The sequence below is a fragment of the Acromyrmex echinatior genome, chromosome 2 (genome assembly GCF_024713525.1).
Source record: "Acromyrmex echinatior isolate Ae372 chromosome 2, ASM2471352v2, whole genome shotgun sequence".
Lineage (NCBI taxonomy): Eukaryota > Metazoa > Arthropoda > Insecta > Hymenoptera > Formicidae > Acromyrmex > Acromyrmex echinatior.
Genome location: NC_141853.1, coordinates 4,488,767 through 4,514,222, shown reverse-complemented (window position 1 = coordinate 4,514,222; position 25,456 = coordinate 4,488,767). Strand labels below are relative to the sequence as shown.

At 33.4% G+C, this 25,456-nt stretch overlaps 2 long non-coding RNA genes across 5 annotated transcripts in view; one reads left to right on the top strand and one right to left on the bottom strand.

Moving 5' to 3' along the window:
• Positions 1-24,842, top strand: part of LOC105145256 (uncharacterized) — a 33,280-nt gene extending 8,438 nt beyond the window's left edge. The window contains exon 2 of one of the 4 annotated variants that reach the window (XR_846063.2): positions 24,335-24,842. This is a non-coding gene — a long non-coding RNA (uncharacterized LOC105145256). Of the gene's footprint in view, positions 1-5,501; positions 5,893-17,442; positions 18,666-19,792; positions 20,573-24,334 lie in introns of those variants that run through there. The other 3 variants (XR_015548045.1, XR_015548044.1, XR_015548043.1) reach the window with 3 other exon arrangements.
• Positions 156-11,796, bottom strand: LOC105145247 (uncharacterized). The gene is made up of 2 exons (XR_846061.2): positions 11,659-11,796; positions 156-566 (listed from the first exon to the last, which is right to left on the bottom strand). It is a non-coding gene; the product is annotated as an uncharacterized LOC105145247 (long non-coding RNA).
• Positions 24,843-25,456: the final 614 nt, after the last annotated feature.

The following is a 25,456-nucleotide window of genomic DNA, read 5'->3' as shown; positions in this document are numbered from 1 at the left end:
TTGTAGAAAGAATATTAGTATTATAATAAAAATTATGTAATATATTAAAATATTTAATCTAAAATATTAAAATACAATACAATTTATAATATGTAAATGTGTAATATTAAAATATAAATATTATAATTCGTAATATTTTCGTAATATAAATAAAATAGAGAGAATAGAATCTTTATTACCTTCAGTATTACAAGCCAAGAAAGGGACTTTGTTCACATTTTTTTATCTCATTCATTTTATCTCACACATATCCATTCATCCTTTACGCTGGCTATTTTTTAAATCTAATGTATCATGTGCATACAATATTTTCTCATTATTCCTATCCATAGTACAAGTATTGCGGTAAAATGGTTTGCTGCTTCACTAAGAAGTCTTCGCAGATCGTTCCTTTCTCCGATAATTTTTGGATAATATTACAGGATAAAAATATCAATATAAATCGTGCACAAGACGCAAGCCGGGTCTCCGCGAGTTTCTCCTTTCGCGTCATAATCCGTCCGCTTTCCTCCCATTACGAGTCCGTTCCGTGATCGTCGTACGCACGCGGCTGTCGTATTTGCCACCTGAAACAGATACAGAGAGAGAAATCGTAAATCGCTTTACAACAGTCGTCCCTTTGTTGTGCGTAATCAGATTGATCGATGCTCGCACGGTGGGGGAACTGAAAAGTGAAACAGCAGTTGACATTTCAGAGTGAAAGTCGCGTAACTCGGGCTTGCGGATATATACATATATAATGTCCCGATGACTAAACACATACACCTGAAAACTCTTGTAAAAGGCACTCGTGCTGAGAGAACCGGCCTTTTCTCGACGCGAGACTTCTCTGATAAAAAGGAAAAAAAAAGAGAAGAACATTATGTGCGATGAAAGCGACTCGTTGAAGCTCGATTCGATATCTGTCCGATGGAAACCGTCCTATCACAACCGATTCGCTACAATTAATTACAAATAATTGCTACAATTATTTCGATCTCGATCTTTTTTCAAACAATTCTGAAACTATCCAATTAAACAGTACTTAGTTATTCATTTAATCAATGAATGATTATCATTTATTGCACCATGTGCTGCATTACGTCATAATCGTTCACTCGGCCACACTCGACACGTCACTGAAACCTCGCGGATTTCAATTTTATAAGAATCACGATCTCCTCATTGGCAATTGATTCTCAGAACGACATGAGTAAGACTCGCGTGTATTTTTCCGCGTATTTTTATATGGACATCGTTATTATATCGTCGTCGCATCTCTATATCTCAGAATCAACAATCAAGGATCGCAGTATCCATCGTAACTTTGATCCACATTCGTTTTCCGAAGATTATCATTTAAACGGACGATTTACGAGCACGTGTGCGAAATGCAATTACAAATAGCGGGCGCGATATTACGCGTGCGCGTAACGTTCGTGAATATATCGGCGCTTGTTCTCTCCGGCACGGAGATATTATCCGCGTACTCTTTTTCGTTACGCACGTTGCCGATATTAAAGGCTCGTATACATTTTTCATTCGGAGAGCGCCGAGCCGGCAGCGTGTGCAGACCGGTACGAAGTTTCGCAAGAACCTCGGAGAACCATTCGGAGAAAGTTATGATCTTGCCATATCGCCCGCGTGTCTGTGGATTCGATTTTATTTTCAAACCGCTCCCTTGCCTCACCTTCTCTCTCCCTCCCTCCCTCCCTTTCTCTTTCCCTCGATCTTTATCTCGCCCCGTCACCCACCGGTTCGGTCGGCGCAGAACTTTCATGCTCTTAAAATAAATCTCTGCTTTCAAAAAGAAACCGGAGCCGATCAACCGCTTTATCACGAAGTCGTGGCGCTTTTTTTTTTTTTTTTTTTTTATAAATTATATGCCGCGCTGCAAGAAGAGACCGGCCGGTTATCGTTCCGCGTTAACGAACGCGCTTATCACAGCTGCGATATTACGTACAATCTCGATGTGCTCGATGGCAAAAATGGATGAAAATGTGAAAGCGCGATTACAGACACCTACATTCATAATTGCAATATATAACGATGCGATGTAAGGTAAATTAATTAGTGAACATGACTCAATTATTGGACGAAACGACAAAAATTTTAACCTTTCAATGATATGTACGACTTTAAATAAATCGTTTTTAAAATAAATGTTTATAAAAATTTAATAACAAATTTATTTAGAGAGTTACATATTTATGAAAAATTTATTAATATTTAAAATTTTAATATTTAAATTAATATTTTAAATTATTATTATTTAAAATTTTTGTCATTTCGTTTAATAATTGGATCTGCTAATTATGCGTTTACTAATTGATACGTCTATCTTAATCCATACAGCAGATCATAGCCACTAATATTGCTGCAACATTACAACGTTCTAGTATTACAGTAATATTATAAACGTTACTGTAAATTTGTGCTGTATGTGAACGCGAAAGGTCTTAAAAACGGTTAGGTCCCTGTTCTGTAATTTCTTAACGACTAACGAGATCCTTTCATTGTCGTTGAACAAGTTTTATGCGTAGTAAAAAAAAAACTGCACAACGATAATACAACGCCATCGACACTGTCGTCAAGAATGAGGGCTTGTGAGAAAAAAATTCTCTTGCAAGCAACACCGTAAACTGTTGCTTGCAACAGCCTCGAGAACTGTACACGTGTCAGATCAGGTTCAGTGACACACTGGTGCTCACAAAGTATCCGACGACGAGATTCAGCCGACTCTCCCGTTCGAGTACGACGGGCACTTCGCACTCGGTTGAGAACAATTTAATTTCATTATCATGCAATCACAACGTGCAAAATGTCAAGGACAATTCCGATGGTCGCAACAAAACGACACACTCTCACGTCTTTCCCGTCGCCGCGTGCAGATCTCAGACGCGAATAAATTTGATGATTTCGGCAGTCTTTTTAGCGGTCTGAACATAACAATCTGTATTTCGTGGATCCCCTTATCCAAGTCGTGAAATCGGACGTCACGCGCAACTGCGGTAAACATACGGCAAGTAACGTATCTGGCCTGTGATAAGCCGGCCGTGAGTCGACCGGCCTTCGATTTTTCACGCTTGTCGACCCACCGTTGCAACCAAACTATTCACTACCTATTATCGCATCTTCCGAGAGTATTTTCACGACGCTGACAAGTCTCGGCAGTGGAAACACGCACCAAGACGAAGACATGCACGTTCGCTGATAAGACGGCCAAGTTGTTTGCGAGATCAATGAACGGCCGAGGGATCGTCGCTAATTTGATATACAATCGAAACGTGTCAATCCCAGTAATCCAAGGACAAATTTTGCGATATCAGTAATGAAGATTTCAGAATTTTTTCTTGGTGAACAATCCTACGTCGCGATGCGTAATTCTTTAAACTGGGGGCTTTAATCTTTGATATCGACAATATCGTGATCGAATTAGATAAAAAAATTCACGTGTATGTGTGAATATCGAAGACACCGGCATCGGAATTATATTGCAGGCAATGCTTCTTCGATTGAACCGGAAAGTTTGAAACGCGTTAAATGCCAAATCAAAATTTTTTTTTTTTAATTATTTATGCGACACGATTACCATATGTTAATAATGTCGAAAAAACAAATACAGTAAATAAAATATATTTATTATTAAAACTCTATAAAATACTTGTGAGTTGTTCTTATGGATATTTATATTTTGTATAAATTATACATAATTTCGTATGAATAATATCGTACGTTTAAAGTCGTAAACAATTTTTTTATCATCTGGTTGCGATCATGTAACTTTTTCGCCGAAAATATAAAAAAGTAAAAAGTTTTATCATTGAAGGTAATAAAAAAACATTGCATTTTTCACGTTTCTGTCTTACAGAAAAAGTTACATGATCGTTATTCTGAATATACCTAATCTCAATGATAAAATAAAAAATCACGAGATATCGCAAGCAAATCTATAATACTGTCTAATATCGTAATACGTTTGTTTCTATAATTTGATTTCGTATAATTTAGTACATGATTCTTCCTCGTGATTTCCCCTCGCAATTATTGTTCGAGACAGCTTTTTTAGTTCTCGCAATGACGTCATTTTGCCGATCTAATTAACGACTTCACTGTTCGGTTCAGCAGTTATAAAGTCTTCGGGCGATACGGCCTGTTGATCGTACCTGTTATCTCGTTAAATTCGCGTAAGCGTTTCGTAAGAAACGAAGCGTTTCGCGTGGGGCGAGTATCCGAAAAATCACAAGTTAAGATCGAAATTCTTATAATCAATACCTACACGGCTTCGTGACGATTGATAAATTCGAATTCTAAGCCTAGTTCCTCAATGCGATTTTCAATCGTTTACGTAAATACAGCTGCGTCTGAGATAGCCATGCTGCTTCGCTACGTAGGGACTATCATTATCACTGCGACTACGCTTATCAAGCTCTCGATTTAATTTCTCCGTTTCGCGGACTCTTATGTGCGATATAGAATACAAGAAAGAAAAGCAAATATCGCATCTAAGGCCCAGGTTCATAACTTATGGTTAACTCTTAACTGAGGTTCAACTTGTTTCTCATCTTTTTCCAATTCTAAAATTGGAAAGAGACAATGAATAAGTTGAATCTCGGTTAAGAACCATTGTAGAACTGGGCCTAACTGTGAGAAAACAAAGTTTCTACGCTAATCATATTTTGTTCTTCTCATAAAAATGGTATTATCAAACATTAAACATATTAATTAAATAAAATTACTTTTAAACAAGGCAATTAAAGATAACTAATACACAAATTTTGCTGAAAACTAAAAATTTAGAATAAATTGTTAGATTAATTGTATAATACATAAATAATAATTTAATAATACATTAGTTGCAAATTAATTTTTAAAAAAGTAGTAATTTATATATAAATGTATAATATAACATACAAATAATAATTAAATTTAAGTTTAATTCCAAAATTCTTCAATTTTTATTTCAAATCGGAGAGGGAGGAGAGAAGGTTTATTAATAGCTAACAGATTATTTCCCAATCACTAAATGCCGAAAATATGAAAAGTAATGAAAAATTGGTCTTGTCACAAATAGGTATTGTCGACAGTTTGCGAAGAGTTTCGAAACTGATTAAAAAATAATCTTTTACATAAATATTTACACGTCATCGATTGAGACGAGGATAGTAGCGATAATTTTTTTTGCTATAATATTTTCGTAAAATGATAATAAAACCGAGGAGACGTTCGTAACGTAAATGCTGCAATCCGATATTTTTATCTTTCGAAATAAAAAATGACAATAAATACAAGAATTTTTAGATAAAACAGTTATTGCAACAATTTGCGAAATGAATAAATGTCATGTGAAATAAAACGTTTTATTATTAAATATGACGAACAGACTGGGAGAATGCTCTATTTAAAATTGGACGGTCTTCTACTTAAAAAAAAAATGTTTAAATAACATTACTGAAACTCCGTGAATTTTGCGCGGGCAGGGCATTCTGAAAATAATTTTACATTAATTGGTTTTGGTCTAGATCTCGTTTCCGGCGCGCGTCAATCTTTGAACGAAAATTTGCGGAACGCTTACGTACGTATGCAGAACAGGCAGATGCGGCGTGTTTGCATTTTGCTTCTCGAACGGCTCGCTCTACCGTGCCGATCTCGGACGTGTTCGCCGACGCAATGAAGATCGCACGCGATATAGGCTTCCGCGCGGCAATAATACCGGTTGCGGTGTTCGACGAACGTACCTGCCATGCAGGAGCAATTTCTTGCGAATGTCGAACTAGCCAGTCAAAAAGGTCCAAAAAATCAATTTTAGAAATGAAAAGATAAAGGATACACCACACGCCATTTATTATAATTACAAATAAATACGTACACAATAAAAAGACAATTCAATTATATATCTAAAAAAAAAAAGAAGTATATGTGTCTTCGAAGATTAATAAAAAAGTTATATAAAAAGAAGGAAATCTGATGTTGCTTTTTACCGATACCACAGAGAATATTGCGTGCAAATTTGTGCATAATACGCACATGCTCCAACACGAATCGATGGTGCATGTTACACGGTGTAAACGATGTAAATCAATGATGTTGAAGTTTTTCTAACGCGTCAACGTGAGATACGACGTTGTGAATTATCGTCACTATTATGATTGCGTCTTATCGATGTGAGCAAACGTGTTGTACTTACTTCTAGATAATATGCAAGGTTTATAAGATATTCGAAATCGTACGTTAAGAATTCGTAAAAAAGACATATTTATTTTTAGAAAAATAAATTCATTTCCAAATTGATGAACGATCTCAGAATAAGATAACAGAAAATGTTACAGAACTTTTTTTGTTCGTAATACTTCATATCACAAATAAAAATTTTGCGTATTTTTATTTCTAGTAAACTTATTTATAAACTTATTAGCACGACTGAGAAAATTATTTTGTAAAATATAATTAATTATAGTTACAGTTCTGTTCTCTCAAAAAAATAACTAATTATAAATTACGGATTCTGAGTTACAAGTAATACATTACAATTACAGTTATTTAAAAATTAACGAATCATTAAGTTTCAATTATTTTCTGTTAATTTTTTCTAATTTTTTTACATTGCTATTTCAAATACAAGAATCTTATACGTTCCTAACATTATTCAATTATTCTATTCATTTAATAAACATTCTATTATACATTTTATATTATTTATAAATTATTATATTTATAAATTATTATATTTTGAATCAAAATATTATGCGATCAAAATATTAAGACGTGTTTACACATTAAAATCCTAGTTTAATTCTTAATAGATATTTGTAAAATGTAATAATTATCAGGAATAAAGATATATACAATTATGAAAAATAATCACTGATTGTTCACTGAACACTTCATTTTAGTCAGCTTAAATGTAAATAAATGAGTTTGATACAAAGTAACTGTAAAAGTAATTATTAAATTAGTTATTAATTATAAAAAAATTTAACTAAGTTAAGTTACAGTTATAGATGGAAAAATGGAACGAAGTTAAATTACAGTTACTGAAAAAAAAAACTCAAACCGTAACTTCATTACAAGTAACGAGTACTTTCCAATCTTGCTTATTAGTAAAGCATATTAAAACCGAAGATTATTTAATTTTTTTGTGAAAAATTACGTATTCGATGATATAAGTATATATGTCCGACTATAAGTATATATTTGCTTCATCAGACTAATTGAATAAATTATAAATTAAAATATATAAGATATATATATATATATATATATATATTGTATAATATATGATTAAATTATTATCATGCACGTCAATGCGTGTCGAATTTTGCAAAATTTATATTAAAGTAAGGATTCGACTAGATATATTGTTTGCGAGAATATTTATTATCAGATCTAAACTTTTAATTTTTTTCTCTGATGTTATTCGAGAAATGAGTAGATTGTACAAATCCAAACAAGGTTAAATCAAGCAAAACATAACTCGTAGTTAATAGCAAAATAAAATAAAAAATTAACTTCATTATCGATTCTCCCAAAAACGTATAAAATTAAAAGCAACGAATATTGTTTATCAAATAACTATCAAGAAAAGTTTTGATTTTCTGTCAAATTATGGCCCTCACTTTGAGAGATAATACGGTGATTGAGCTTGTTACAAATCCAAATTTTTGTTAGTAAAATTCAATTTAAATTTAATTTTGTTTCGAAATTTGTTATGCAAGTTTTTTCCGTATATTTGTATCGAAGACAATCTGCTTAAGAAAAATATCAATCTCGTGCGAACTAATTATACTCGATTACGAGCCACGAAGTAGACGAAAATAATGTAACGGAGATCGTCGAGCGACAAGGAGGAGACTTGCTTGAGTTACACCGCAACGAGAACGCTCGCGCGGCTTCGCTTTTCCATGGCAGGTGTGTGTGTGTGTGTGTGTGTGTGTGTGTATGTGTGTGTGTGTGTGTGCGTAACTTGTTGCTAAGAGGCCCGCGGAAATTCGCACGCGAAACGGTGCGAATCGCCGACGATGAGGATGCGCGCACGGGCGATACGAATGCGGAACCAGCGGTCGGTCTTTGAGAAATTCAAATAAAATTTATAGAAAATTAAAGATTGAAAAATTATAGAGCGCGTCGTCAACAGAAAATTTGCAAAAAATCAGAGTAATAATATTATACGTTACATTAATGATAGTTAACGGTAAATAATAAAAAGATTTTCAGCTGAGATAATTTCTAACTAAGCAAATTTCTCACAATACCAATTTCTTATTAATAAGGCTTTCCTGACTTTTATGTGATAAATTATGTCATAAAATAATTACGCATTCGACGTTGTTATTTTCTACCTTCGGAAAAAATTTTTTTAATGCTTGTTTATTAAAACAATAAAGATATTTTATCTACCGATAATCGTGTTAGGTTTAAATGCCTATTTCTTTTATGAATTTTTTTGTAAGCGAAAACTATTTTTTCGAAAAACTTATTCGAAAAACGAATTTATTCTCAATATTAATTTATTAATCGATAATTATAATTTGCATTAAAATATACCAATACGAAGAAATAGTTTTGTATAGAAAATAAAAATTGAAATAACGTTCCTTAATAGAATGTAAAAATTAGAAAGAAGATTAGAAATTTAGTAACTCCTATTCATCTCGTTCAAGATAAAAAAATTTCTCATAATAAATAATTTATTCGAATTAATAAAAATAATTGTAAATGACCAAAGTGTTTGACGATCCTGATGTTTAACCTTGAAGAAGTTCTCTGATATCTTAGCATCGGGGTACGCGAACTTATATCCTCGTACTTTCTCACTTCTTATCTCGTTTCCGTTCGATTACGTTGCATCATTATTTGACGCATCCTCTTTAAACAAAGATGTTAATTTTCAATGTGAATATCACAGAATCTTGAATCTATCCCGCGAAAGTATATAAACCAAGAATTTCAAGTTCAGCTTGTTTCATAATAATTTTTAATAAATATATACGTTCTCTCTCTCTCTCTCACGAAAGAATGTTAGCAATGCAAAAGGAAATTTTAGAGAATATTATCGGAATAATAATTTTATAAAGTAACTGGCAAAACAATATATGTAAACAAAGAAAAATAATATGCCTTAATAATAAGTTTTAATATTAAATCGTGCACGAAATTTACTGATTTATAAGTATATGAAGACAAAGAGCTTTGTGTTAATGCTGAATAATCATGTGTAGAATTTGACAATTCGACAAGTAGAAAACAAATGCGTTACGCTCGCGACGTTGATTGTAAAAGGAAATTTGTTTGGGAAATTTTAAAATTCGTTTCATTATTAACGGCAATATAATTCAAACCATAAATTCGTTTTAAGCACGAGCGTTATCTTAAATCATTTATTATTGTTTCCTCTATTGTGTTGTATCGAAGGACGTCGATTGTTCGGTTAAATCTTGAATGTAAATAATATTCTTGGTATGAGCTCAGCTATTAGGCACGAAATCAAGGTATTCCACGCTTCGGTACTTTCAAAACTGTTTATTTCAACTAATGTATCTCGTGTCGACTGGTACGTAAGCTGCTTATATTGAGAATGATGTAAGTTTAGTTCTGAAACACTGTACGAATCTCCATAAAACAATGGGTGGAAAAATGTATGCATTTATATCAATTTTCAAAAAGGACGAAGATTAGATAAACATTAGCTTCATATCATTCTTAAAATACTCTGAGAATTCTCATTTTACGCAAATTGATTTCAATACAAAAATTGGATTCGATAAGAAATCTAAAATTGCGGAAATCGTTTCTAATTTTCTTATTCTTTTTTCGATACTCATTTAGAGCAGATATGGATTTATCGTGTGTGATTATGATATTTCATGACAAAAAATTATTAATTCATTATTACCAGTTTTTGCGATCCTAAGTTAATTATTGAAAGTACTATAGATAATTCGATGTTAGAGCAGTTGTCTATCAAGTAAAATATTTGAAGTTGATTTTCAAATAAGCTACTTTGCATATATAACATTCAGAAACTTAAAATATGAAAATATTTCATCTTGATACGAAGTATACAAAGACATTTTAATCTCAAACTAGAGATAAACTAAGAACTATTTTATCTCCAACTATAAGAATAAATAAATTGCGATAGTAAATGCGATAATAAATTATCTTTTAGAAGATAAAAATCTATAAACAATCGTAATAAAAATAAATAATTTTAAAAACAAACTAGAATATAGTCTCTAGAATAAATATTGATCGATAGTTTATAATCTTTCTCATAAAAATTACAATTGTTATAAAATCAGTTTCGAATTTTTGATCTACACGATTATGATGCAATGAAAAAAATTAATTATAATTTCTTTAATCCTTAGTACATCAATAGGTCTTTTGTGTCCTGGATTAATTTTCATCACTTTTACAACTATATATAAATTAAGCAATTTTTACATGTATTTGACATCTTTAGAAAGTATTTGTAAAGTTGTATATTTATAATAAATTGTTATATATAATTATTATATATAATATTGTTGGATATAAATAAAAAAAAGAAATGCGGGAGGAAGGATACAAATGACTCAAAAGTGTGTATCAAAAGTTAATATAATTTTTACAAAAATTCCCTTTTTATATAATAACAAATTAATCATTCATATTTATACTCATATTCATATTATTTATGTCATATATTTTATCATTTCTAATTTTGATTTAATCTTTAATTCATCGTGGGTCCATTAGACTTATATCAAATTTTTTAACGTCTATCAAAGGGTTTATTAACATGTTTTAAATTAGGATCAATGCAATACTAATTTTTTAGTTTTTTATTATTAGTTTTGAAAAATAAGTAATAAAATGAGAGTCTAAATATAAAAAAGATATAACAAAAATGTTTTCAAGATTAATGATTTCTTCATGACGTCATTTAAGAATTAATTTGTTAAATGAATAATTCTCGATCCACTAATATATGTACTTTTTTTTAACAATGTAAGGTATTATTAGCAAAAACATTGGTCGCTTCTTTTAATTTCCTAATTATCTCACAGATGTAATTATTCATATAGCACACTAATGTTGAATCAACAGAATCTCAGAAATTGCATCAACTTTGCAAAATAGATTCAACGTTGAAAAATCGTTCACACTTCAATATTATAAAGTCTCAGCAATTTTCTTCCAATATTCTGTATGAGTTACACATGTATCAATTGCTGTAAGCAATAAACACTTTATTCGTCTATATATTAAAAAAATATGAATATTTCTTTTATATCTTTCATTTTCAAAAGTCTTTAGAATTATGTATAACATTTCGTCATTTGCATATTGAAGCTTTATGATTTGTATGTTTACACAGGAAATGTTTCCTCGACCTTGGAAAACTAACTACTTCGTAATCTCCAACTGTTGAAAATTCTTTCTTTTATATGAAAAACACCGAAAAAGACTCGGTAATTTATAATATAAATTCGTATTTATTTTAATTAACACTAACTACTCCCACTAACTACTCGATTCGCACGGACTTTACTCGAGTATGAAATAAAAAAAATCGATGAGTTTCAAGGAGTACCGCTTTCGAATGAACGAATCCTCCTCCGCGCGTTCTCCAAACTGCGCATTACTACGGATCTACTAATCTTGCATGGATCATACCTGATCCGGGAAGAATACCTGATGGTTCAAAAAAGGAGAATTTCCCAAAGTTCAGTTCTTCACGTATCCGGTCCCTTCACGGTCTCCATCGAGTACCAAGGACACAGAGACCGAGAAAGAAAGAGAGTACACCTGGTACGATACCAGATGAGGCACTACCGCACTCGTCACTGTACAACTGCAAGTAGCAGCAGCCAGCGGCCTGCCAGTCGTACGGGTCCCGATTTTCAGCCGACGCACCTTTTGCGCCCCACCATTTGATCCCCCTCGATGTGGCCGAGCGCAGCTCTACCCGTCCTCCAACATATGTAACCGGCGTACAAGACTGCGAGTGCCGATTGGCTCGTTCAAATCCAGTATTGTGACGTCAAAGACAAACGGCCGCAGCGTTACGCCGAGACGGACAAGAGAGAGGGCAGAGTGAAGAGAGGAGAGAGGCAGACAGGAGAGAGAGAGAGAGAGAGAAAGAGAGAGAGCGAGAGAAAGAGAGGACCGGTTCGCCATCCTCATTTTCCCTTGGAACCACGTCTTATACCCTGTCCTTCTACTTACATTTTCTACTGGTCGTCCGTCGTTCATCCGTTCGCCATTCGTCGGTCCGTCTCGGATCCATTCGGATATTCTACTACGAGTTTCCCTTCCATCATTCGGTAGATCCGTTCTTAACCGAAGCGTCGGAAGTCTCCTTCCTTACTCTTCATTTCTCTCTCCTTTTCTCTCTTTTTCTACGTCGATCTCTCGCGTTTATAATTTCTCGCGCCTGTTCCTTGCCGGTCTCCCTGGTCCCGCTCTTCGGCGTCCTTTACTTTATTCTTGTATCGCGCTCTTTGAGGATAATCGGTCCAATCTTCCTTTTTTTAATTGAACCGCAATCGCAAATTCATCGGCGACGAGTGCCGATAGACAGCGACGTTGATGAACGTCCCCTCGGTTGAGCGCCTTTGCGAATCTTCTTGTTCTCGAGCTTGTTCTTTGCGATGTCTTTGGACACCGTTGGCCTCCTCCGCGTCCACGCACGCTATCCTGGCGTTATGAACATAGTACTCGTACAGTTCAGTTGTAGCAAATGTTTAGCTTCTCTAAATTATAAAGATAATTTTCTGTTAGAAAATTTTATTCCAATTACGTGTCCCAGAAAGCATAGAATATTTATGATAAATATTTATTATATTATTCATTTTTTGAAATGTTATATAAATATTTTATACATATTTTGTATAACAAAGCTTTATTCGAAATATTAAACGATAGACTAAATATTTAATATAATATTTATGATAAATATAAATAAATATTTCTGTTAAGTATTTTTTATTTGAATTATAATGTCTTATTAAGTATTTCCATAGCATTTATTACAAGATTTACAATAAATATTTTAATAAACGTAAATAAATATTTATAATAAACGTTTATGATCTATGTAATCTAAGACTATAAAAATATTTACAAAATATTTAAAATAAGGTTTATAAATATTTGTAAATATTTTGTAAATATTTATAAATATTGTGCTATCTGGAATATAGAATGTATAATTCATGGTACAACTACAAAAAGAAAATAATTGTTCACTTTTATAATTTAGAGAAACTATAAAAGATTTGCAACTCCGTTTTCACTTTTCAAAACAATCGATTTTGAAAATTCAGATACTTGCACGAACGAATACCTTGACAGTCATGTCATTCCGTTACTGATTTATTTCTGTTTATGTAAAATGGACTAGAATCCAGTCATACTTTTCAAATTTATCGAACGGAAATCTGTACGCGACGGTAGGGAGGAAAATATTTGTATCAATATTTGTACTGAGATAAAAGAATATAATCAGCAAAAACCTATTGTATTATTTAAATCATTGTCAATGTTTATTAACACAATCAATGATAGAATATATGAGACAACAATATGATAACCAAGCTATATTTAATCGTACGCGTATCTCACAAATTTTTAAAATTAATTTTTTTGCAAATAGAACGAAAAAAGTTTATATTGCATTTTTTGTTTGTTTTTACATGAATCATTCTCTTTGTAATTGTACCACTTTTCTATAGATGATACAAATCTTGTTTTAAAAGAGAGAAAGAGAGAGAGAGAGAGAGAGAGAGAGAGAGAGAGAGAGAATCTAAAAAAATATTATTTCATTTATGTACCTCCAATTATAAATTGGTAATGTGAATAATCAAACATTTGATTAATTGCTTCAATTTTCTATGCAATTTTGAATAAATAATTTTGAAATAAGTTTTTCAGGAGTATTTTTTAAAAAGATGATGAAATGAAGCATATTTTTTAAAAATTAATAGTTTTTTACTTTTGTTGCATACATTGTTAAATGTGTTAAACTTTTAAATGTTGTAAACTTTTGGAGTCTTATATTACTATATATTTTTTTGCTTTATATAATTTTTTAAATGGAATTTCATGTCTTCTTAAGATAAATATATAATAGTGTTAAGTGCAATACACATTGTTTTTACAAAAAAACTATATTTTCTTTTTAATTCAACTTCAATACTTTTACATATAATTTTTATCATACTTTTCAATATATTTTTAGCATTTTTCGAATTAACTATTATTAATGATTTAAAAAAAAATAAATTAAAGATGCGCTAAGTTTCTCAATTTTTCGAATAGGGTCGCAAAGGATCAACATGTTCGAATCAGAGATCCTCTAATCATAGTTATAAAACCGTATTGTTTATGTTCTGGCAAAATCCTGCGAGTGAGAAAAAATATGTGCGATCTCACTCTGCAGTAATGCGAGAGAGGAGAGAATGTGTGCTATCTCGTTCTGATTAACGTAAATAGTAAAAAAATGTTGAAATAAAAGAACCAATCAAAAATAGCCCTCTTTATGATCATTCTTTAATTAGAGAGTTTTTAATTCGTACGTGAGCGTTGCGAATGTACTATGAGAGTCAAACTCGATCGTTTTACGTGTATGCGAACTTCTAAACTGACTAAACAGAATAAAATTACTTTGTGAAACAAAGTTCAAAATCTTGGGATTGATTATACTAATTTTATTGAGATTGATTGCAAGTGAAAGTATATAATTATTATTATCTATATCAGAATGAAAGACTTTTAAAATGTTACAACGAAATTCAGTTGAACATACTAATGTGCACTGATGCATATTAAAATCATTGTACATTGATTTCATCTGAATGTAAAAGTGAAATGCAAATACGTCAAAGTATATAATATATATTTTACATAACAACATTATAAAGTATAGTGAATATTTCGCGGTTTAATATTTATTATTATTATATTTCTATATTTCTATTTTTATATTTATATTAAATACGTTTTTACACCAATTTATATACGATGGCTTTAATGTGTACTAATGCGAACTGAGTACGTTCAATAGAATTCACACACTATTAGATTTTTTTTTTATATTCTTTACAGAACATTCTATTTAACAATGTGGTGATTGATCACAGTCACAACTGTCGGACTAGGGTGTGGCGAACAAGGCATTTGCTTCATGTAAAAAATTTGATGGAGCTTAAAAATTCCCATATTAATTCATTCGCTACTATAACTGACTACAATCTGACTCAACATCGAGCGCTCGATATGTATTAAATGAAAATAAAATATCTATATAGAGATATAAATTTTGATAAAATAATTGACAATTTTGTGGCTATTAAAGTACGAAAAGTGTTACTTCAAATAAAACAATTAATGTTCTGTGTATTATACATATACATTCTAATTTTACTGTGATTTTAGTAAGCAATAATTTCGTTCGTTTGTAACGTATTTACATGTACACTTAATCTGTATATTTCTAACGTACAAGTGATTGTACATGTGATTATACATAGGTTTCTATTAAATTAATATTGATATATTAAATATTACTAATTAATATTATTTTTCATTGTATTTTACATGCTGTAAAAGAAATTTTTTGTTTAAGATTGAAGTAGTTTTTATTTCGGACGCTGAAATATCTCGTCTCGGTTCTGATCATAGCGACCGGTATCGAAGGTTTACATTGGATCCAGAAAGTTCTGTTGAAAATTGGCAACATGGGCAATCAGGTGCCTCTCTTCTTTTTATATATTTTTTAGCCTCTTATTTTCTATTAAATATAAATTTATTCAACTGTTAACATAATAACTTAATAATTATGCAATTATTAATTTATCTAATGAATATGTTTTTATTAAAAGCATATAAATTTATTTACAAATGTATATTATGAATATATTTTTATTTTTATTTATATAAATATAATTTTTCGAATTTTGTATCTTCGAAATTATCAAAAGTAATAGCCTTAATTTTTGTACATTGGTTGATTATTTTAACAACTTCAGCTATCAACTATATATGTACAATATATTCTTTTTGATTTCATAATAAAATTATATTTATATAAAATTTAAGTAAAGTATTAAAAAAAAAATATTTTGGTTGAAACCTAAAATCCTAGGAAAATCCCATAAACATCTTGTGCCAAATAAATTCTTTTTTGTACTGTACAAAAATACAGTAAATTTATATTTTTGTACCGTTTCTGCATTATACTTGATTTTTAAGTTAAATAAAATGTTTTATATGATAAAATCATGTATATACATAATATGTTTATAAAAGACATTTATGATAATATGATGCATATAAAACATTCTATAAAACCTACATCCCAAACTGTTTTGAATATTGAATTGAGGATAATCCTGAAAATTATGTACTACTATTTGTGCTTCACATTTATGTGATTTTTTTCGTAGAGGAAGTGTACTTCGGTTCTATCTCCTCGGATTAATAAATCTATATGGATTTCAGTCCAGATCAAGTTTATGATGTTTTTTGCAAATTTTCTTCCATCTATATACTTTTTATATTTTAATCTTTATCCAATCTCATATTGCTCTTGTTCTAGTTGATATTTTCAGTTGTACATTATGCAGATAGTGGGATAGTTCCTATAGATACTGCAACACCTAACTTCAACAGATTCTTAAAAAAAAAAAAGATTACAAAAATTAGGTACTATTTGGATGTAACAACATTCCAAAATCATCTGATAATCGTATACGTTTTTCATCTATCATAACTGAGAGTAATGAAAAAATGAACAATTGCAATTTTGAATTTAAAATTATAAATTATATTTCATACAATATTATTTATATTAATATAAATTAATTATAAATTCTAAATTATATAGGAGTGATCAATTTTTCAGTTTGTTGGAACATTCTATCGTGAATATATTTTACATTATTGTCGTCCAAAATCTTGCTCTAACTCCCGAATCGCTAGTAGCATTTTTCTCTCTTTGTCTGTTTTTCCTCCTCCATCGGCTGATCTTCGCTGTTACCTACCAGTCCTTGATGTCTCGTCTCGCGCGCCTTCCTCTTCTTCGGCTCGAACTTTCACAATTTTTTTATATTAACCGACTCTTCTCTCCTCGATCTATCGCTCGTCCATCGATAATCATCGATTTACCTCCCGATCGCCTTTTTTATCTCTCATTCCCATTATTTCTCCTTCTGCCGTCTCTTTTGGTTTTCTTGACTCTGGTCGTTTACACCCTCGCCACCCCGTTTTAGTCCAATCTCCCCTTGTATTCTTTTCTCTTCTTTACGGTGGTCGATCTGAGTTTTTCTCTCCTTCCAACACGTCGCCCGTGTCCATTCTGTCCTCCTCGTTTGCTTACACGGTTCATCCTCTCTCTCTCTCTCTCTCTCTCTCTCTCTCTCTCTCTCTCTCTCTCTCTGTCGCACTTTTTCTCTCTTTCGCTCTCTTTCTCTTCAGATCGAACTCGATCCTCCTCCGGTTGCCGGTTGCCGGCCGGCAGGATTGCCCACTAGAAGTTCATCGTCGTGGTCCGCCACCACTGCCACCACCATCACCATCACCGCCGCCACCGCCGCCGCCACTATAGAGGGAGAGTGGTTCGCCAGGTACGAGGGAGACACAAAAAGGAAAAAAGAACACATTCCAAAGGCTGTACCTGGTCCATAACGAATCCCATACGTTGAGCGAGCTACGAACAACCAATGACCCCTCTTACCGATCTCTTGCGCTTTCGCGCTCTCTCTTTTTCTCTCTCTCTTTCTCTCTTTCTCGTTTCACTCTCCTTTCTCCTCTCATCGCGCTCTCGCTCTCCTCCGAATCTTTCCCCAACTCTCTCGTCGCGCTCGCTCTCACACGTTTTCAACGGCTCCACGTATTCTGCAGCTTCTCTGCCTTCTTTCGCCGGCTCGTTCTCTCTCTCTCTCTCTCTTCAATTTGCGCTTCATCTCGTTCTCGCACACGAATCTCTATGTATATACTGGGTGATCGAGGTGAAGGCTCGACCTCGTATGTACCTGGATAGACACGACTCTCGCGAGGATCTTTCGACGAAGATCTACCGACGTCACGATCCCGTCGGCGGGCCTCGGTGTTCTCTCAAGCGTTTTCGAGACGCGTCAATACCTAGCGAGATGAATCTCCTGATGGGGAATCCCGGGGTGAATGAATTTTCGACACGGCTCTCGTCATGATCGAAGGATACAAGAAGTAAACGCGTGCGTGTTAGGAAATGCAAATTTCTCTCCTGTTGAATGATCCAGACGTACGCGCGCCGTCGCGGTCGTGGCTCTGATTCGTCGAGGACATCGTTGCAGCGAAGGGGGTCGGAATCTTCACGCGTCCCCCTTTTATCTCCGCGCGACCCTTCCCGAATGCACCAAGCCGTTCAACCCGTCCCAACGTACCTTGCGTGGGAATTTCTCGCGTGTATTCAACGAGAGACTTTTACCTCTTTGGCGAACGATTCCGCGAGATTGTATCATGCTCGAACATTGATTTCTCCTCTGCCCTCGCGGAATTCGGAACGTAAAATGAATTCGCTCGCGGTGCCGACGAGTGCCGATTCCTCGTCGGATAATAATCAGTCGGCGCAATATGTTGCGGAATGTAATTGCGGCTCGGCGAGCGCGATACTTTGACCCGGATGCATCGCTCTGACCGCAGAGAGAGAATAAGGGAAAGAGAGCAAGAGAGAGAGAGAGAGAGAGAGAAATTGCGACACGCGACTCTCCACGTCCGCACGCTTCTCGCTCATTAATCGGCGGACTGTGCGTGACGCGGAAAGTAATCTGCGTTACTAAACTCGGAACGGCTTGTTGGAACCGCGGGGTCTCACACCCCGACTTTCCGGACTACTCCTCCACGAGAGTCCGTCAGGAATTTCTATCCTGTATCGCGGCGCTTGCGCTTTCGCAGCGAAAGCGCGGAATACACGAATGTAAAAGCCGTGTCGTATCTTCCATTACAACGGGCAGCGTTCTCCGGCGATTATATATTCCGCGGCTATCGCGGTAGCTACTATATTACCATTTGCGCGAAAAACAACTATCCGCTGTGTGGCGGATCTCGACAATGTTTAACGTAAATTCTGCCGAATGGCTTCTATCGCACTGCGAGCTTCGTTAATTTCGTGGCGGGACATCTCCACGCAAACGCCACGTATACTCTGGCAGCATGGAAATTGACGACGTTGCTTTGAATACAAATGATTTTTCGAACAAAGCGACATCGTAATAATTCGTACAGCCGTTTTCCTTCGACGGGATGGATTTGAAGAAAAAAAGGAAGCTTAGCTATTCTCCTTTTACCGTTGGATGCGACAGCCATTGACGTATTATTCTTTGACATGACATCCGTACGGTTTTTCGCTTTGTGGGAAAGGCGTTGCCGTGTGACAGAAAGTATGCCACAGAGTCTGCATCGGTGTGGTGCACAAATATAATTTCGGCGTGGATAGAGTTCACGATGAAAGTGCATCTGCGATGATCGACGCGCACGAATTCTCGTCAAACGATTTAAGCTGAGCTTGGGACAGATTCTTCTGAACTTCATTAGTGGCATATTTTGTGTGCGAACAGAACGCGTTCTTTGATCGGTCATGACTTGCACATTTAGCCCTGGAACGAAATGTATTTTTATTTTATTACAATGTATAGATATATTGTATTTTATTTTAAAATATCTAATACATATTTGTATAGTAAATATATCTATATTTATATTAAAATACATATTTTCATTACAAATATAAATTTACATATTAAATGAAAATAAAAAAAAATCTGAATCATTTACTTTTACGTTGCAGATAATGTTTGACATTCACTAAAAATATAAAGCCATTTTTAGTGGTAATCTGTGAGGTGTGAAAATACATACATAACTGTGTTGTATACTTCGAGATATTGCCCCGTCTGCTCCACAGTATCCGATTTCCTCTCTACACACGATAATTAATTTTAACGATTTAAGATTATATCCACTCGGTAATCTTATACGTCGTTGAGGCCGTAGGATACGTTTCGTGACCTTGCAGGTATGCTATTCGGTTTCTTGAAAATTTTCAAATAAAAATTGTGTCATTATTTATCTTTCGTCATTGAACACAATCGCCGCATTATCTGTAAAGAAGGATTATCACAGAATGATAAACTTACTGCTGATAGGCGCGAACGCAATGAATTTCAGATATAATCAGGAAGTTACGAATTGCACGCAGTAGTTTCGGAGAAACAGGAACGTGAGAAATAAAATATCCCGGCCTATTCGATCTATTCGCAGGCGCGGTCTTTAATTTGATTCGATTGCTTCTCGAGAGAATCGGCGAGATCCAAGTTTGGCGCTGTTTGCGCAAGATTACGTCTTCGATACGCAGCGTAATTTTGCTCTTCCGTTGTCCGATTCAATGGCCGTAAACGATGATTAAGTATCGACGATTCGCCTTACGCGGCGTGTAATCCGCCTTCGTCTTGCCGATGTGAATAGAAGATGGATTTTGTCGAGAGCTTGCCCGATTAGGGCCGCGACACGATTAAATGTAAAAATAAAACATAACAAATGAGAAATAAAACATAATATTACCAATAAATTAGATATTAACCGTAAAAAATAATCAATTAAAAAGTAAGTGTAACCAAAAGATAAAATAGATAAATGATGAAGTCTTCTTCTTCCTCCCCCCCCCCTCTCTCTTTTTCTTAGATAATCAATTGAACTTAAAAAATTAGAATGTAAAAGCCGTTTGCATGCACTTTTAAATAAACTTGAAAATCCAGTTAAGTTTATTCTTTTTCGAAGAAAGTTCTGAACTGATATATACTAGTGCAATAAGTTAAAGTGAAACAAATTATATTTACTCTAACTTATTGCACTAGTTTAAAATTAATTCAGATCTATTTGAAAAAGAACAGAGACCTATTGGATTACATTAATTTTCATGTAATTTAATTTATTACAAGTTATAATTAAAGAATTATTGGACATCTCGGATATTTTATTAAAAAGAAATCAAATTTAGATTAAGGAAATTATTATGGAAAACTAACAATAACAGTGGAATTCCGCGAGATACTAAAAATATCCAATTCTTGTTCTTTATTTTAATATCTCATTATGTGTGCTTTAGTCTTCAGGTCGGGCAAGAAACCGCGGGCGAAGTTGCCGTATGAACCTTGCGAAACGAAGTCTCGATCGCGACCTGTTCCCGGAATGTTATTGCTAACGTTCAGGCTGTACGTGACACTTACGTGAATGAAATTTCGCATGCGTATCGGCCCTCCTGGCGAGAGAACAAGGCAGGAGCTCGAAGGTCGCAGTCAACGTCGCTGCCTTCATGAGTCACGCGAAAAATTTGCGAATACGCGCGGCGTCGTTCCACCTTCTTCTCTCTTTCTTTTCGTTCGCTTTTCACACGATGACGACAATCATACACGCGAAGACGTCGCTAAAATGTGAGCTTCAACGAGTTCGCACTGATCTAGGACTGGTGATTTGCTTCGAAAGCTCCGACATTTGAATTTCGAAGCTTCGAAGATTCGAAGCTTCGGCATTAAAATCTTCGAAGCTTTGAATGATCAAAGTTACTATGATATAATAGTATTTAATATAATTGTGTGATGGTACCGTAATAAGGTGCACATTTATAAAAATCTGACATAAAATGTTTTAATATTATATTTAGTTGTCAAATTAAAAAATACGTAAGTTTAATTGAGAAGATGATTGAAATAAAGGCACAATTTTAGTTAGACCCTTTTTCCGGTAATTAGCTTTTTCATGTAATATTGATCGTAATAGAAAAGATTTATAACATGTAACTTCTTAAAGGCGTTACATAAATTTATTTAATATCGTATCCATTTATGTATTGAGTCATCTAAAAAGTATCCACGGTTTTTTGTTACTAGATGGTGTTGACCATCAACAGCATTTAGTGACAAAAAACCGCGGATACTTTTTAGATGATCCAATATATAATAATAAAAAAAGTAACAAGTTATTTTAATTTTTATTAATATCAAAATTTTGTAATTAGATCTTTATTCCCCCCATTCCCTCAATTATGATACCATTTTAATTTTTTGTTTTTAAAATGTATTGTATTATGTTAAAGATACTGAGTAAAGCTAAAATGTTCATAAATTTATTATTCCTTATTCATTCATTTGAGAATAAATTTATTTTCACTTTATTAATTTTTTAAATTACTTTAGTAAGCATTATTCTTTTTTATTTATATGTGTATCGATTCTGACTAATTATTATTAATATGTAATGTTTCAAGTTATAATATACTTTCAAATTTTTTAAGAATATCATATTTTTCAGCATATATTATATTAATATTTTTAATATAATATTTTTCAAATATTTTTACTATTTCATAATAAATTCATCATTTGCATGAATGTATGAAGTTTCGAAGCTTCGAAATTCAAATGTCGGTCAAAAGTAACAGCTCTATTTCGAGCAATGTGACATACATTATTACGTCACACATTGCAACAAAGATAACAAAGACAGTCTAAAGTATTGAGCTGATATTGAGATGCGAAGCATCCGTGATCCAACTACGTGTCGTAATTAAATTAATTGATTCTCAGGCTTGGATACGCCGGCGGTGTTAAAATCTACTCAAATCATAATTAGCGATTTAATCCTATCTGAGCGTTTCATCCTATAGAGGATGAATGTTAAGGTCGTCTCGTGCGTCGATAACGAAACGCTGCTCGTGTTATTAATTTCGCGTTCGTGAATCTGTGCCGTGTTATTCCACTAATTCGTCCGAATTGCCAATTACGCGTAATGCGTAGCGCGACGTGCGTTGTATGGCGTGCGAGATTGCACTAATAGCTGGGTGAGATTAATTTGGCGTAGATTATCGGCTGGGTTGCACGGCTTCGTTGAATCGAGTCTCGATAAATTCCATATTTCTCCGTAGACTTATACATGCACTCCTGGTTAAAAATTTTCGGACATGAATATCATTATACAATTTAATTAGGCCTCAACATCATAACATGCATTATATATCAGCAAATGCTGAATGAATTTGATGTTTCTTACATTTTTCGAAGTCTTAGTTATGTACTTACGTATTGTTTTATGCAGAGAATGAAAGAGTGCTACGCCGTTACTTTTACCGTTACTTTTTATAATAATGATTTGATAATGATATTGCAATTTTTTATAACTATAAATAATTAATTAATGCTGAGATTGCGCCAAATTTAAGAAAGTCACTTCGAAAAATAACCTGTCACTATTACATATTATTTACTAAAAAAAAAGTAATAAGTAACGCATCGATTTTTCTATTAAAAGTAACAAATTACAAATAAAAAATTATTTGTTTCAGTAATGAGTGACTTTTCCAACCCGTTATATAAGTAACGTTTGACTTTTTCAAGTTTGATTACCATTATCTTCATAAAAAATTTGCAACATCATTATCAAATTGTTATTGTAATAAAATAACAGCGTTACAAGTAATGCTGAAAGAATAATTTTCTTTCCTAAGATTTTGTTTCCTTTTCGCAATTTTGTAAACATTGCTTCAATTGTTGTCAATTTTCCACTAGAATATTTGTGGTTTTTAACCTTGCATTGATGGACCTGTCTAAACATATTCCAATTTTTTAATTGTTATACGACGCAAAACTTACATGTAAATATCTCCAGAAGTGTAACAATTAAAATTATTTAGAAAAATTTACAGAGTATATTTGCACATTTATAGAAATTGGTTTACTCATAACTTCTCTTTTGATTATTTTTCAAGTTATGGAAAAGAAATCGACTTCATTGCAGCAAAGAAAATGCAGATTTCGAGACTGACAGTTTAAGATAACTTCAAACATTTTTTTTCTGAAACTTTTGACCAGCAATGTTACGTATTCATATAAATTTGAAAAGGATTTATTGAAAAAATTCTGCTATTATATTTCCAGCAGTATCTCTTTGTGATATAATATGTTTTAATGATCCTTTGTGAGTCATCATATCTTTTAAAAGAATTTTTTCCAAATTTCTATTTTTGTCAAAGCGCTCTTCCTTTGTATAATAGATTTTTCACAATCAATCGGTGACACATATAACAGGTATAGCTAGGACAGATAGTCTCTTCTAAATCTAGGTAGACTAAAAATACTGTGTGAACTAACCTTCAACTTCTGCTGAATATGTCGTCCTTGTTTCGATGTTTCTCTTGTTTTCTTTGCTTGCATATAATTTTTTTTTTTATTATTTTATGTAGCCTTCTGTTCGATCAACATTTTATATTGCGTTTTCTACCTTGTGCCATGTATAATACACGAGACACTCGTCGACCTCGTCCTGTTTTTGATTTCAGGAGTATTCAAGAAAAATTTCGCTGGGTCAGATTTGATTCTGCAACATCTGGTCTTCTTAAAAATCTCCATAAAAAAAGAATAATATAATTCAATATTTATAACTATCATAGTTATGACATATACACATTCATATCGATTGCAGAAATAACATTAATAACAATAAAAATAAATGATATAATTTTCCTCTTAATCGAAAATAAATTTTTATAGAGTTTTTTTGGTTTGGACAATAGAAATGCATAGTGCAGAAGAAAGTGATTAATGTAGATGTGAATCGATTAAGCACACATTTGCTAATGTAAAGTAATAGCAGAAAGCGAACCTCAATAGATGGATAGTGTGATACTTTCCGTTTCATAACAGGTTTGCAGTTTCTTTTCCTTAACATCTTCAAAAATCATAATCGAAGAAAAATACCGCCACTTTCTTTATTGAATTAGTGATTCGATGTACTTTGCGACACAAATGTATCTGTAATCACTGATTAAAAATATTCTTGAAAGATAATATATTTGTAATATTGCTACTGGATATACCCAATGTTTCGGTCGCCACAGCAGAAGGTCTTTCGTGTGCTTGTGAAATTGAAACACTACAAGCATCACTTCCAATTCCGTAAGTAATAGCGTACAAAACACTTTTTGCTACAGTATTCACATACCTCACTGCGGAAGGTACTAAAAACACTGAAGCCAAGGTTGCATTCAAAAATTTGACTCAACCCGAGTATCACACACACACGCACACACACACACACACACACACACACACACACACACACACACACACACACACACCGCACACCACACACACACACCACCGCACACACACACACACCGCACCACACACACACACACCACACACACACCATACACCCCCCCCCCACAACACACACGCACGCACACACACACACACACACACACACCACGCACGCACGCACGCGCGCGCACACACACACACATCCCACGCACGCATACATACATTTCATCATCTTTTTTTATTTCTAGACTGGACTGCACTAGAACTTTCTTTCTCGCAATATTAAATATGTATCTATCTTACTAATTTTAAAACACTTTACACTAGTTCAAAAGCAGACTCCTTGTTGTTCATCGAATGTT